The 12,820-nt window shown below is 47.8% G+C and overlaps 1 long non-coding RNA gene across 2 annotated transcripts in view; it reads right to left on the bottom strand.

Moving 5' to 3' along the window:
- Positions 1-205: 205 nt before the first annotated feature.
- The window catches only part of LOC121136856, a 24,035-nt gene continuing 11,420 nt past the window's right edge, over positions 206-12,820 (bottom strand). Inside the window, exons 2-3 of one of the 2 annotated variants that reach the window (XR_005874018.1) lie at positions 11,429-11,568; positions 206-1,920 (exon numbers count right to left, since the gene is read on the bottom strand). This is a non-coding gene — a long non-coding RNA (uncharacterized LOC121136856). The remainder of the gene's footprint in view (positions 1,921-11,428; positions 11,569-12,820) is intronic. The other variant, XR_005874017.1, reaches the window with a different exon arrangement.

Here is a 12,820-nt window from a genome sequence, read left to right as displayed (position 1 = left end):
TGTGATGGGAACAGAGAAAACACCAGAGAGCTCTCCTCAGGCCCTCAATGGCGAGGTCTCTCCTCAAACCTTGATCGGGCTTCTAGCCCCATTCATTCATTCATTCATTCATTCATTCATTCAATAAGCAGTAACGGGACTCAGAATTAGTCAACCTGTATGTAGTTATGATTTCTATCGATGTGAAAAATACCTTGACCAAAAGTAACTTGGGGAAGAAAGGATTTATTTCACTTTCTAGCTTGTAAGTCCATCACTGAGGGAAGCCAGGGTAGGAACTCAGAGCAGGAACTGACGCCAAGGCCATGGAGGGGCACTGCTTACCAACTTGCTCTCCATGGCTTGCTCAGCCTGCCTCCTTACAGTACCCAGGACCACCAGCCCAAGAGTGGCACTGCCCACAGTGAGCTGGGTTCGCCTATATCAATTATGGATTTAAAAAATGATCCCACAGGTTTGATCATAAGCACTGTGGTGGGAGCATTTTCTCAGTTGATGCTCTGTCTTCCAAAATGACTCCTGCTTGTGTTAAACTGACACAAACTCTGCAGGCATGAGGACTTGATTTCAGTATCTCCTTCCCCTACAACACACCTGAAAAGCTAGATGACCTGGAGAGATGACAGACGTTAAGGGGAAGTTTGGGGCTTTCCCATAGAACCCGAGGTCAGCTTCCACCTCTATGTGAGGGGGTTCACAACTGCCCGCAAGTCCAACTCAAGGGGATTCTGTGTCCTACTCTGACCTCAGTGGGCACTGCACACATGTGGTGCACACACACACACACACACACACACACACACACACAGAGACACACACACAGAGACACCCACACAGAAACACACACAGACAGAGACACACACAGAGACACAGAGAAACACACACAGAGGCACACACACACAGAGAAAGTAAGATAGACAGAAGGAAAGAAAAGCAAAAAGCCCTGAGGCAAAAGGTAGATAAAGAGGAACAGGTTGATGTAAATTAAAAGAGCTGGCCAGAAACGAGCCTGGGTTAGGCCGAGCATTCATAACTGATAAGAAGTCTCTTGTGTCATGATTTGGGAGCCGATTGGTGGCCTAAAAGGAAAAGCCTGCTGCTGCATAGCACCATGCCTAGCTTCTCCACATGTGTTCTGGGGACAGAACTCAGGGCCTCATACTTGCAGGGCAAGCATTTTTCCAACATCCATCTCCCCAGCCCTAAAATCATGAGATTTTAAACATATATTCATTTTATTAGTTCTGTTTCTCTAGAGAACCCTGACTACCACAGGACCCAACACAAAACTGTAAGCTTACTAAAAGCATTATGAGAAGGGACTCATTTTTTTTCAACCTGATTGCAGGATTCTTGAGTATGAATCTCATAGATGGTACCATGTTGTAAAACCGAAAGGTTGGACACAACTGCAAGCAATGTGGCAACATCTAGAACAAGTACATTGCTGTGGGAGTTGGACGCTTTTGGAGAAATGGAACAAAGGTGCTTTTTGCCTCTTCTATCATCTTCTATCTCTATTTCCTACAAGTTTTACTCATTCATACATGTGTATTGTGATGATTAGTGTTAATGGTCCGTTTGACCAGGTCTATAATCATCCAGAAGACGACACACTCCCAGGCACACCAGTAAGGGATTTTCCAGATTAGGGTTAGCCTTTGGGCATGCCTGTAGGGGATTACCTTGATTATGATAATTGAGATAGGAAAACCCATCCACTGTGGGTGGCACCATTCCCTGGCCAGGATCCTGATCTGTATAAAAAGAACAGAGCAGTTGCATGCTTCCTGGTTATGGATATGACGTCAGCAGCTGTTTCCAGTTCCTGCTGCCATTCCTTCCCTGCCTGATGGACTGTACCCTTGAACCGTGAGCCAGGATGAGGGGGTTTCTGCAGGTGTCAAGGCAGGCAGCAATCTGTGAAGAGGTGAGAATGAAAACTCGATTTAGATTGACTTCGTCAACCTGGATCAAACTTCAGAAATTCTGATGCCAGGCAGTTTATTGTCAGTATATTTAAACACTATAGAATTTGGTATACGTATATGTGTGTATATATGTATATACATGTGTGCATATATACATACATATATTATAAATGTTTCCTGGTTCAATACAATCCCCAGTGTGCAAGGAAGCATAATTACATCTAAACTGAACTCGGGGCACTTCTGACACATGTACCCACCCTCCCATGCCGGATCAACAGTTGCTGCCTCTCAGATAATAGTGACATGACATAAGGGTTTCTGACCTAGGCGCCCGCTTGTGTTGCTCCCAGGCATCCTCTACACTGAAGTGTCTGAGGCACCTTGTGAGGTATCTGGGCACTCTGCTGACTTCTCAGGACAGTTCAAAGCTTTGGGCAGCTAGTGGCCTGCCTAGGAGCTTCCTGTGAGTCACACAGGGCAGACTCCTGAAGTGAGTATTGGGTACAGAAAGGTTCCCAAGGAGTAAGCTAGGAACAATAAGGAAATGGGGAAAAGGCTAGTTTTTGAGGTGTTTCCTGTGTCCATCTTGGGGACATTGAGGACTGGGCAGAGTGAAAGGCTCTCTGTGTTCAGGAAAGGTTTGGGTGGCCCTGGGATGAGATGATTCTTCTTGGAGATGTGGCCGTATCCTGTTTCCCCATGAACTGTCAAGGAGAGCAGGCCAGCCCACAGATAGGGATAGTGGGTCCAGAAACGTGTAAACAAAGTGTCCTGGCAGAAACATGATGGCTGCCATACTTCTGAGCCTGGAGGTAACCCTCAACTGGATGAATGCATTGAGGTTTGGGTTGGAGTAGGTTTCTTGTCTGGCCAGGAAAACGTGGGAAAGAATAAGACTGGGCCTATGCAGAGGGGGAATTGGATGCCAGCATGGCCAAGGCAGAAGCAACTCAGAGAACAAGGCCTACTCAGAGCCTTGTGACCATTGTCTCGCACAGGGCAGAAGTCAGCCAGGGGTTGCTCAAGCTCTGAGGCAGAGACCTAAGTGCTTAGAATGGTACCTAACCTAAGTGCACCTCCTTCCCCTCCCCATCCTGCAGCTGAACAACTTTGACCCATGTGGAAGCTTTGCAATGAGCCTTAGAGGTGCCCACCCGTTCTCCTCCATGCCTTGATTTTTGCAACAGGCCAGATTGTGGGGTACAGGTTTGTGGGGTGTAGATGTGGGGGTGCAGGCTGTGGGGGTGCAGGCTGTGGGGGGCAGATTATGGGTGTGCAGACTGTGGGGGTGCTCTAGTTTCACTTGTGCGCCTGTGACAGATACCCCTCAAGACAGGAGATAGTTGGCTTACATGTCTAGATCATAGTCCATCTAAGGACTATAGGGAAGTCAGCACTGGGACTCAAATACCTAGTCATACCACATTCCCAGTCAAGAGTAAAGAGAATGACTGCGACCGTGTTTGCTTGGTCTCCACAAGCTTCCGCTATTCTTATATAGCTCTGGGATCTCTAGCTAGGGAAAAATGTCACTCACAGTGGGCTGGTGTTCCCACATCAGTTAATTAAGACATCCTCCTCATGTTCAAAGGCTAACCCGATGTAGACAATTCCCAGGTGATTCTAGGCTGTGTAAAAACCTGTTGAGAGTTAAAACTAGGCACCACAGGGCAGGGTGAATGTTGGAAAGTTCTTTTGCTTACGAAATGTCCTTGTGAATGGAGGACACACTTGGTATAGCAAAGAACCAGATGGAATTAAAGCCTTCAGGGACTCCATGGAGCAGGGCTGCCAGACAGCCATGGACCATCTTAGTAATTTTTTTTAGTTTCTGTGATAATGCACCATGGCCAAGGCAACTTGTAAAAGCAAGTATTTAACTTGGGGGTTCACAGTTCCAGAGAGTTTAGCCCATGACCATCATGGCGGGGAGCATGGCAGCACTCAGGCAGGCATGATGCTGGAGCAATAGTCGAGAGCTTACATTTGATTCACAGGCAGGAGGCAGACAGAGATAACTGGGAATGGAGTAGCCTTTTGAAATCTCAAAACCCACCTCCAGTGACACACCTCTTTCAATAAGGCCACACCTCTTAATCCTTCCCAAACAGTTCCATCAATTGTAGACCAAACATTCAGATACATGAGCCTATGGGGGCCATTCTGACACCCAACTTTGGACTTTTACATGAAAGAGAATTCCAATTTCTCTTTGCTTATTGTGCATTGTTGTTTTGCCCTTTCCATACTTGTAACCAAAATTTAGTTATCTGACCAGTGATTACATGGTTTGCATTGATATCACCATTTTTGGACAGTAGGAGGCAGGCAAAGCCCAGTTTGTATATGAGCAGTTTGCAAACCTAGTGATTACATCTCCTACAATTGGCCCTCATCCCTTACAAAATCCAAATGGACTGAATGCAGGTGTGTGGGCACCTGTGTGTTTATGCACATTTAGACTGTATGCTATGTTCGTGTGTACATGTGTGCATACTAACACACATGCACACTGTAAATAAGTGCCAGTATTTGAGTGTGTGTATCTGTGTGCATCATTCTCCAGAGTTTACATATGTCCAAGACTACACAGAGAAATTGTGTTCAACCCAGGCAGGTGCACAGGAGTGAGGGCCAGACTACCTGACCCCAGGGCTCCCAAACAATGCAATAGAGAGAGGCTTAGAAAGTCCATCCTTTTTTGCTTGTTTGTTTGTTTGTTTTTTGAGACAGGGTTTCTCTGTGGCTTTGGAGGCTGTCCTGAAACTAGCTCTTGTAGACCAGGCTGGTCTCGAACTCACAGAAATCTGCCTATCTCTGCCTCTCCATGAACACTTTACTGTTGAAGCCCTCCCTGGCCCTTCCTAGGTCATACTGTGCTTGTCTTCTGTGACCATCAGCCTCAGGTCACATGTGTGTTTAGTAAAGCCCAGTGTCTTAGCAATGACAGCGATTAGCATGTGTGAAGGTCATGTTTACACTTCAGTTGTCAACGGTGGTCATTATTTATTTGAAGGAAGGCCCTTCTCATTTGCTGGGCACCAGTCCTATGAGTAAGGCCATGTTGAAGACTTAATAATTTTCATATGGTAGGGACTGGGAGTGGGGAGAGCTAAAACTCCTTGTGGTAGCCAGAAGTAGGGTGGTCCCAAAGGGGCTTCAGGCACCACACCACAGACAGCAAAGTGGGGCTAGCAGATAGGAAAAGAGTGGCCAAGGAGCGCTTGGCTGCTCCGGCACCTTGACCCATCCAAATGACCGCCCAGGATACCAGGAGAATATGCAGATGTGAGCTCAGACTCTGCAGGGATCTTGGAGGTTTAATACACATCCAAATATGTCATGCCCTGAGCAGGAGGCAAGCACATTTTTAGCCACTACAGCTGGTAGGAGGCAGCATGGTATTGGGGAAAGAGAACAGGGTTTGAAATTAGAAAGATCTAGGAAAGGACATTTGAGATGGCTTAGCGTGTGAAGGCTCTTGCCACCAAGCCTGGTGACCTGAGTTCGATCCCCAGGACCTGCAAGATGCACGGGAAGAAGCAACATCTATCTGCAATCCTCCTCTGTAAAATAAGCTGCATCCCCCAGGCTGGGAGGAGAGTGAGGAAAAAAAAAAAAAAACAGCTTCCCAAGACCTCCAGGAGAGACGGACATTGTTCCTTCCTCCTGAAGGTCTCTGCTGAGACCTGGAGGGGAATTTGGAAGGAGAGTTAAAGACACGGCTCTGGAGTGCCCAATACATAAACATAAGACTTAGATTTGGACCCACAACACCCATGTAAAAACCCAGGGCATGCCTGTAATGCCAGCACTGGGGACAGAGTCAGGAGGACCCCTGGGCTTCTCTGGCCAGCTCATCTTGCCGAACCTGTGAGCTCCAGGGGAAGTAGAGGATGATAAGGGAAGGAAGGCAGTTGATGTTGGAGCCAAGGAGATGGATCGCTGGCTGGGTCAGAACAGCTGCCGGGGAAGCAGGACCACCTTAGTGCGAACTCCAGGAACAGACCAGCTGATCGTGAGAGCTCAGTGGCCAGTAAGCCTAGAGGATGGCGAGCTTCAGCTTCAGTGAGATAGTATGTCTCACAAGTAATGTGGAGGACAATAGAGAAACACACACATATTCCTCTGGCTTCCACTGGCACATGCACAAATGTGCACACACATACACACTAACATACACTCACACACATTTTCACATGCTCTCATGCACACTCACACACACACTCACATACACTAACATTACACTCATGCACGTTTTTACATGCTGTCATGCGCACTCACACACTCTTGCACACATTCCTACATACCACACACACATATGCATGTACCCTCATGCACATTCACACACACACTCACACAGACCCTCTTCATACATCCACACACATAGAATTTGGAAGTAGTTGTCTCTCCTGAGTGCAGGCCATGAAAAGCTCATCTCTTCACTCCTCTGGGGACTTAGGACCTGAGTCCAAGGTCAGAGGAAGCAGCTCACAGAGAGGAAGTCAATTTTGAGCCAGTGTTTGCCAAAGTCTCTGCTGTCAGAGGTGCCAGGCTCACTGACTGTGTCCACCTGGACCCTTCCCAGACCTCACTGGGCTTGTGGAGGAAGTTAGGGAGTTCAGAGGGAGTGAAAACAGGGCCACTGGACTTTGATTTGGTTAAACAACTATATTCAAAGGGAGATGACTGCTGGCCCCATCTCAGCCTGGTGGAGGAAGTCTGCCACAGAGTGACTTGTCTGTGGTCACTGCATCTGCTCCTGGGGCGTCACAGTCCATGCATTCAGGGAGACGCAGAAAATGTAACTGTATCGATGACAGAAGGAACAGCTAACTAAGTTGGGAGCAGAAGTTCCAGGCTAGACTGGGGTTGGTAGAGAGATTGCCCAGCATCCATGAAGCCCTGGGCTCCACTCTCAGCACTGCACAGGAAGATCAGTGACACACACCTCAGATCCCAGCACCCGGGAGGCTCAGAAGTTCATGGTCATCCACAGCTACATAGTAAACTTGGGGCCAGAGAGAGAGCCCCAAAGAGCGTTTGTTGTTCTTACAGAGGTGCTAAATTTGGGTCCCAGCACTCACATTGGCCAGCTCATAACCACTTAAAACTCCAGCCTCAGGGTATCTGATGCCCTCTTCTGGCTTTCATAGGCACCAGAGTACACATGTGCACATGTACAACACACAATAATAATAATAATAATAATAAAGTCAATCTTTTTTTTGTTTTGTTTTACGAGACAGGGTTTCTCTCTATTGTTTTGGAGGCTGTTGGTCTAGCCCGGCCTCGAACTCACAGAGATCCGCCTGCCTCTGCCTTCCTAGTGCTGGGATTAAAGGCGTGTGCCACCACCGCCTGGCATAAAGTCAATCTTTAAGAAATTGTTTTAGCCTAATCCTCTCCTGAAGCCTGAGAGGAAAGAACATGGGCCTCAGACAGACCAAGCTCCTCACCTAAGGCCACCAGGTGACTTGAACTAACACTCTGCAGTATGTCCTGGAATTCACAGCTTCTATGGTGCACCCCAAACTATCCAGAGTCTGGAAAAATTGGCCAATCAAGCACTTTCTTGGGCTCTTAGCATCCTTCATTCATCTCTAAGGCAGACACGGCTGGCACTTGCCTGGCATGTCCTAGTCTGTTGATACCAAGGGAATGAAAACATCAGGGAAATGTCCCTGCTGAGATAGGGTCATGGGGATGCCTGGGAAAGCCAATAATCTTAGAGCATGCCAGAAAGAGGCTAGTCAGAAAGGTGCTTCCACACAAGCAGGGAGACCTGAGTTCAACACTCACAGCCCAGTGGAACGGCCAGGCACAGCCACTGAAAGCACCGGAGGACAAAAACATCATGATCTCAAGTGACTGAGGAAGATACCAGCATTGCCCTCTGGCCTCCCCAGTCGCGTGCACATGTATGCACACACACACAATGCACACATAAATACATGCAAAAATGCACAAGAAAGTGAATTAGGTAATTTTATGGGGGGGAATGACACAGTGAAAACATTTCTTAACTGCCAGGCACTGTTGAAAACTCTGCGTCTACTTCCCAGTTTAATCCTTCCAGCTCCTCTAAGGTGGGTGTCATCATTATCCCTGCTTTACAGAGGGCTTCAGTGTCACTGTCACACAGCTGTGCTGAAATGTGTCTGTTTCCTTCTGGAACTGAAGGACACCTTGCCCAGCTCTCCAAAGACAGGGCCAGGTGGGCAGTGCTCTGATGGGTTATGCATTAGCTACTGTTCTCATTGTTATGACAAAGTGTCTGACGAGCGCCAGTGAGATAGATTAGTGGATAAAGACACTTGCTGCCAAGACTGACAGTCTAAGTTCTGTCTCCAGGACCCACTTAGTGGCAGGCAACAACTGATTCCAGCGAGTTTTCCTCCAGTGACGCCATGCGTGAGTACACATTGTCACACAAACAGAATTAAATTTTCCTTTAGTCTGGCAAAAGCAACTCAAGGAAGGTTTCATTTTGGCTTGAAGTTTGGGGTGCAGTCTATCATGGTAGAAAAAGTGTGTCAGCAGAGGGGGAAGCAACCGGTCACACCCAATCCACAGTCAGGAAGCAGAGGGAGATGAATGCTGGGCTAAGCTTGCTTTTTCATTCGTGTGCAGTTTAGGACCCCAAAGCATGAGATGATGCTCCCTGCAGTTAGGTATGGTCCTCCCTCCTCAGTTAAACTTTGCTGGAGATGCTCTCACAGACACACGTGGTGTGTTTCCATGTTGACTCTCAATCCAGTCCAGCTGACAATGAAGATTAACCATCACGGGAGATCACGGAATGCTGTCCCCATGGGTGGTGACATTAACCCTGAAAGTCATGGGCAGACAGCTCTGGGAGCACCCAGAGGAGTGCCTGCGGGATGCTACACTTCTGTAGCAGCAAACACATAGCACTATGGTCCTTGGCAGTGGGGGTGGGTAGTGGTTACCGGTTGATGTTGAAAGTGTGGGCCAGATTTGGGAGGATGTGATGGCTAATTTTATGTCTCAACTTGACACACGCTCGAGTCATTTAAGAGGGAACTTCAATTGAGAAAATGTCTCCACTAGATTGGCCCGTGGCACATTTTCTTGGTTGGTATGGGAGGGCCCAGTCACTGGGGCGTAGCACCACCTCTGGGCTGGTGGTCCTGAGTGTTACAAGAAGGCAGGCTGTGCAAGCCACTAAGCAGCACCCCTCCATGGCCTGTGAATCAGTTTCTGACTTCAGGTTCCTGCCTGGAGTTCCCTGGATGATGGACTAACTGTAAGATGAAATGAATCTTTGTTTCTGACTTGCTGTTGGCAGTGTCGTTTTACGGCAGCGTTAGAGACTCTAATCAAGACAGAAGACTTTCTCAAAGAGACACCGCTGGAGTGGAAAGAAATCATGGGAGCTGCCTAGTGGCTGCAGACGCCTTAACTGAAGAGTTTGTGTCCTGGTTACTCCAGAAGGAGGGCTTGCCACCCCAGAGTGGGCAGGCGACAACGGTGAGAGTAGAGACAGGTGCCCCTGTGGCATAGCTTGGTAGTTCTACTGCAGCCTGGTGGGTCGTAGGGTCTCACAGCTGGCCTGCCCTACTTGCAAATGAGAGCTGTGTTGTCAGTATGGAAATGCACCTTCCACTGGGATACAACATTGCCTTGTACCAGCAACAAGACATTTCAGTTTCATGTTTGTCAAGGAGGGAAAGGAAGGGCACTTGGTAGGCTCTTATTTTAAAGATTTAACTTTTTAAGATATGATTATTGTATGTGTGTATGCATTGTCTGTGTGCATACATGGGAAGACCAGAGGACAACTTCCAGGGGCCAGTTCTCTCCATGCACCATGTGGGCTCCTGGGACAAAACTCGGGTTTTTCAGGCTTGGGCGAGCCTCGTGCAGGAAGCACTCTTAGCTGCCGAGCCATCTTGTGCACTCACCTGTGGTTTCTTTAGCTTCAACTGACGTGAAGACACTTAAAATTCTCGTCCCCTCTACGTGGGATGGACACTTTGAAAACATCACTGAGATTGTTCCATCTGGGTTGAGAATGGAGATTAATTTGTGGAGTGCCTCTCCAGCATGGCTGAGGTCCTGGGATTGATACTTGGCCTTTATAGACCAGGTTTATAATCCCGGTATTAGTTGGTGAAGGCATGAGGGTCAGAAGTTTAAGGTCATTCTCAACTCTCAACTACAAAGGGACTCTGAGGCTCAGATACATAAGAGCCTGTCTCTAAATTAAATAAGTAATAAAAAAACAATTGACTAATTCCTAGCTTTTGGAAATTCACCATAGAGCTGTCACCACTAGGGCAGCTGGGTGATGGCTACCAAGGACCTGACTGTACTATTTTTGCAACTGTGTGTGAGCCTGTAATTATTTCGAAATAAAAAACTGAAAAACAAACATGTTCTGGAATCACACAGAGCCAGTTCAAACATCACATCTGACACAAAAACAAGTTTTCATCATGGAAACAGCTGTTTCTTATTTCACAACTTAAAAAAAACTGCTTGTAGGCTGGAGAAGTAGCTCAACCAACAGTGTTTGCCTAGTATACACGGGAAGCCCTGGTTCAATTCCCAGCATGGCATAAACCAGATGTGGTGAGGGCAACCCTGCCATCCCAGCACTGAAGATACAGAAGCAGAAGGAGTTCAAGGTTGACTTTGACAGTTCAAAGACAGCGTGGGCTACATGAGTCCCTGTCTCAAATTAAATAAGGGGCCAGGAAGATGGCTCAGTGGGTAAAGGCACTTGTCACCACATCTGGCAGTCTGTGTTGGATCCCAGGACCTAAGTGATGGAAGGAGAACCTGATAAATGGATGCCTGTGATTGGCAGATGGCTTCCACTTAAGTACTGTGACACACACACACACACACACACACTCACTCACTCACTTCCACAAATACATAAATGTAAAATAATACATAAAAGATTGTCTGTGGCATCTTGTGTAAATTCCTAATCTATTATGCTACCTATTCGTTTCCATAGTATGATTTTAAAGTAAAATGTTACTGTCTCTCCACTGTCTGAACACCTCCTCTTTACTCCAAAGGATTAAGTATTTCCTGTGTGATTTACAGCCTGGCAAATGTTTGGAGCCGCTGGTGGGTAAATGAGGTTGTGGGGGAGACCAGATTCAGAGAGGAGTTGGGGCTGCAGTTGGGAGCTAAAAGAGGTGAGCTTGGAAAAGAGTATTCTGGATGGCTTTCATTTAAAGTTTTACTATATTTTAACTGAGTGTGTGTGTGTGTGTGTGTGGTGAGTGTATTTGTGTTGTGTGTGCTGTGTGTGTGTGGTGTGTATGTGTGTTTGTGTATTGTGATGTATGTGTGCTTGTGTCTATGTTTATGTGTGTGTGTGTGTGTGTGTGTGTGTGTGTGTGTGTGTGTGTGTGCTGTGGCCATGGCTAGCAGGTGTCAGCTCTCTTCCTCGCCATATGGACCTTGAGGATGGAACTCAGATAGTCAGGTTTGTCATAAAGCTCCTTTACCTGCTGAGTCACCTGCCTGGCCTCTCTGGATGCTTTTCTGAACAATGGAGACTTCTGGCCTGAAGACAGGGTTCTGCCAAGACAGCAAGCCCTTCCTGAGGTGAAGAGCTCACCTGTTATCTTCTTCTGCCTTCTGCATCCTAGAAGACAGAACCCAGACAGTGATTTCCTGCAAACCACTGTCTGCCTTAAACATCTCTCCAGCACCTATGGTGACCACTGAACTGTTGGCAAGGTACTCCAAGCTGTGCCTTCCTGAGAGGTGGGCCACATGGTGCTAATACATCCTTGTCATCTCCTCAGACCTATGCCTGGTCCTCTTGGAAGCTCAGGACACCCATGGGCCCTGGCCAGTACTCCTGCAAAGCTGGCCTGTGTGTTCAGTGGGCAGCAAGAACATGCCTGTCTGACGAGTCCCAGGGCTTCACCCAAGCCCCGGGTCTGAATGGAAACATTATCACAATTTAATTACCTTTCACAAACGCAGCCTGGGAAACCCCACTCCTTGGCCAGAATGCCAACCTCAAACAGAGCCAGGGGTGAGCGGAAGCTGTGCTCCCCCAGGGGTGAGAGGACAGCCTTGAGTAGCTGCATATCCTTTAATGAAGATTCCAAGTGACCCCCAGGCCCCTCCGCACTCGTGGGGCCCATGAGGGTTCTCCCCCAGCCATGCACCACAAACTCTAGAGCCAGGCAGGCACATGGGGTTTTGTTTGGAATGTCCTAAGGGTTTCTCCCCTCCTTTCTTCCTTTCTTTCTTCCCCCTTCTGTCTTTTTTTCTTCTTCTTTTTTTTAATAAAACGGGTGATAAAGAGCCCTGCCAGGAACCATTGTCTTCCCAAGTCTAAAGTGTTCGAAATTAATTTATCCGCCTAGGACGGTGTATAAATTTCTCATTACGAGTGTCAGTGATGAACAAGAAACCATTCCAAGAAATGTCTCGGGCCCTTGCCAAGCCCCGGGCCCTGGGTCCCTCACAGAGCCGGTGCCCGCGACAATGGGCTTCACACAGTCAGGAGTGTTAACTATGCATGCTTTCGCGTTGCCTGGGCTCAGCCAAATGTCCTGTGAGAACGACACGTCCACACCCGGTTTTATTATTCTACACAGACCCCGGCTTGTTGTGTGTCTCCAGCTTGCTGGGCACAGTGTGGGGTGTTGCGTGGGACATTGTGGTTGTGGTGGGTGTATACTTTTTAGTTTGCCCTTCTCTCTCTCACTGTTTGGGTGACCCGTGCCCACTTGAGGGAACAGTCCTGGAAGGTTCCTGCAAGAGCATGATAGGATGGGGGAGGGGTTCAACAAATCAGTGAATTGAGGCTCTTTGAGGTGTGTCCCCTGGAACAGGGTGGGTGAAACCAGAGAGAGAAATGAGAAGGGGGGAGGTTAAAT

The sequence above is a fragment of the Mesocricetus auratus genome, unplaced genomic scaffold (genome assembly GCF_017639785.1).
Source record: "Mesocricetus auratus isolate SY011 unplaced genomic scaffold, BCM_Maur_2.0 Super-Scaffold_100676, whole genome shotgun sequence".
In the NCBI taxonomy this organism is placed as follows: domain Eukaryota; kingdom Metazoa; phylum Chordata; class Mammalia; order Rodentia; family Cricetidae; genus Mesocricetus; species Mesocricetus auratus.
This window is presented reverse-complemented; position numbering and strand designations above follow the sequence as displayed.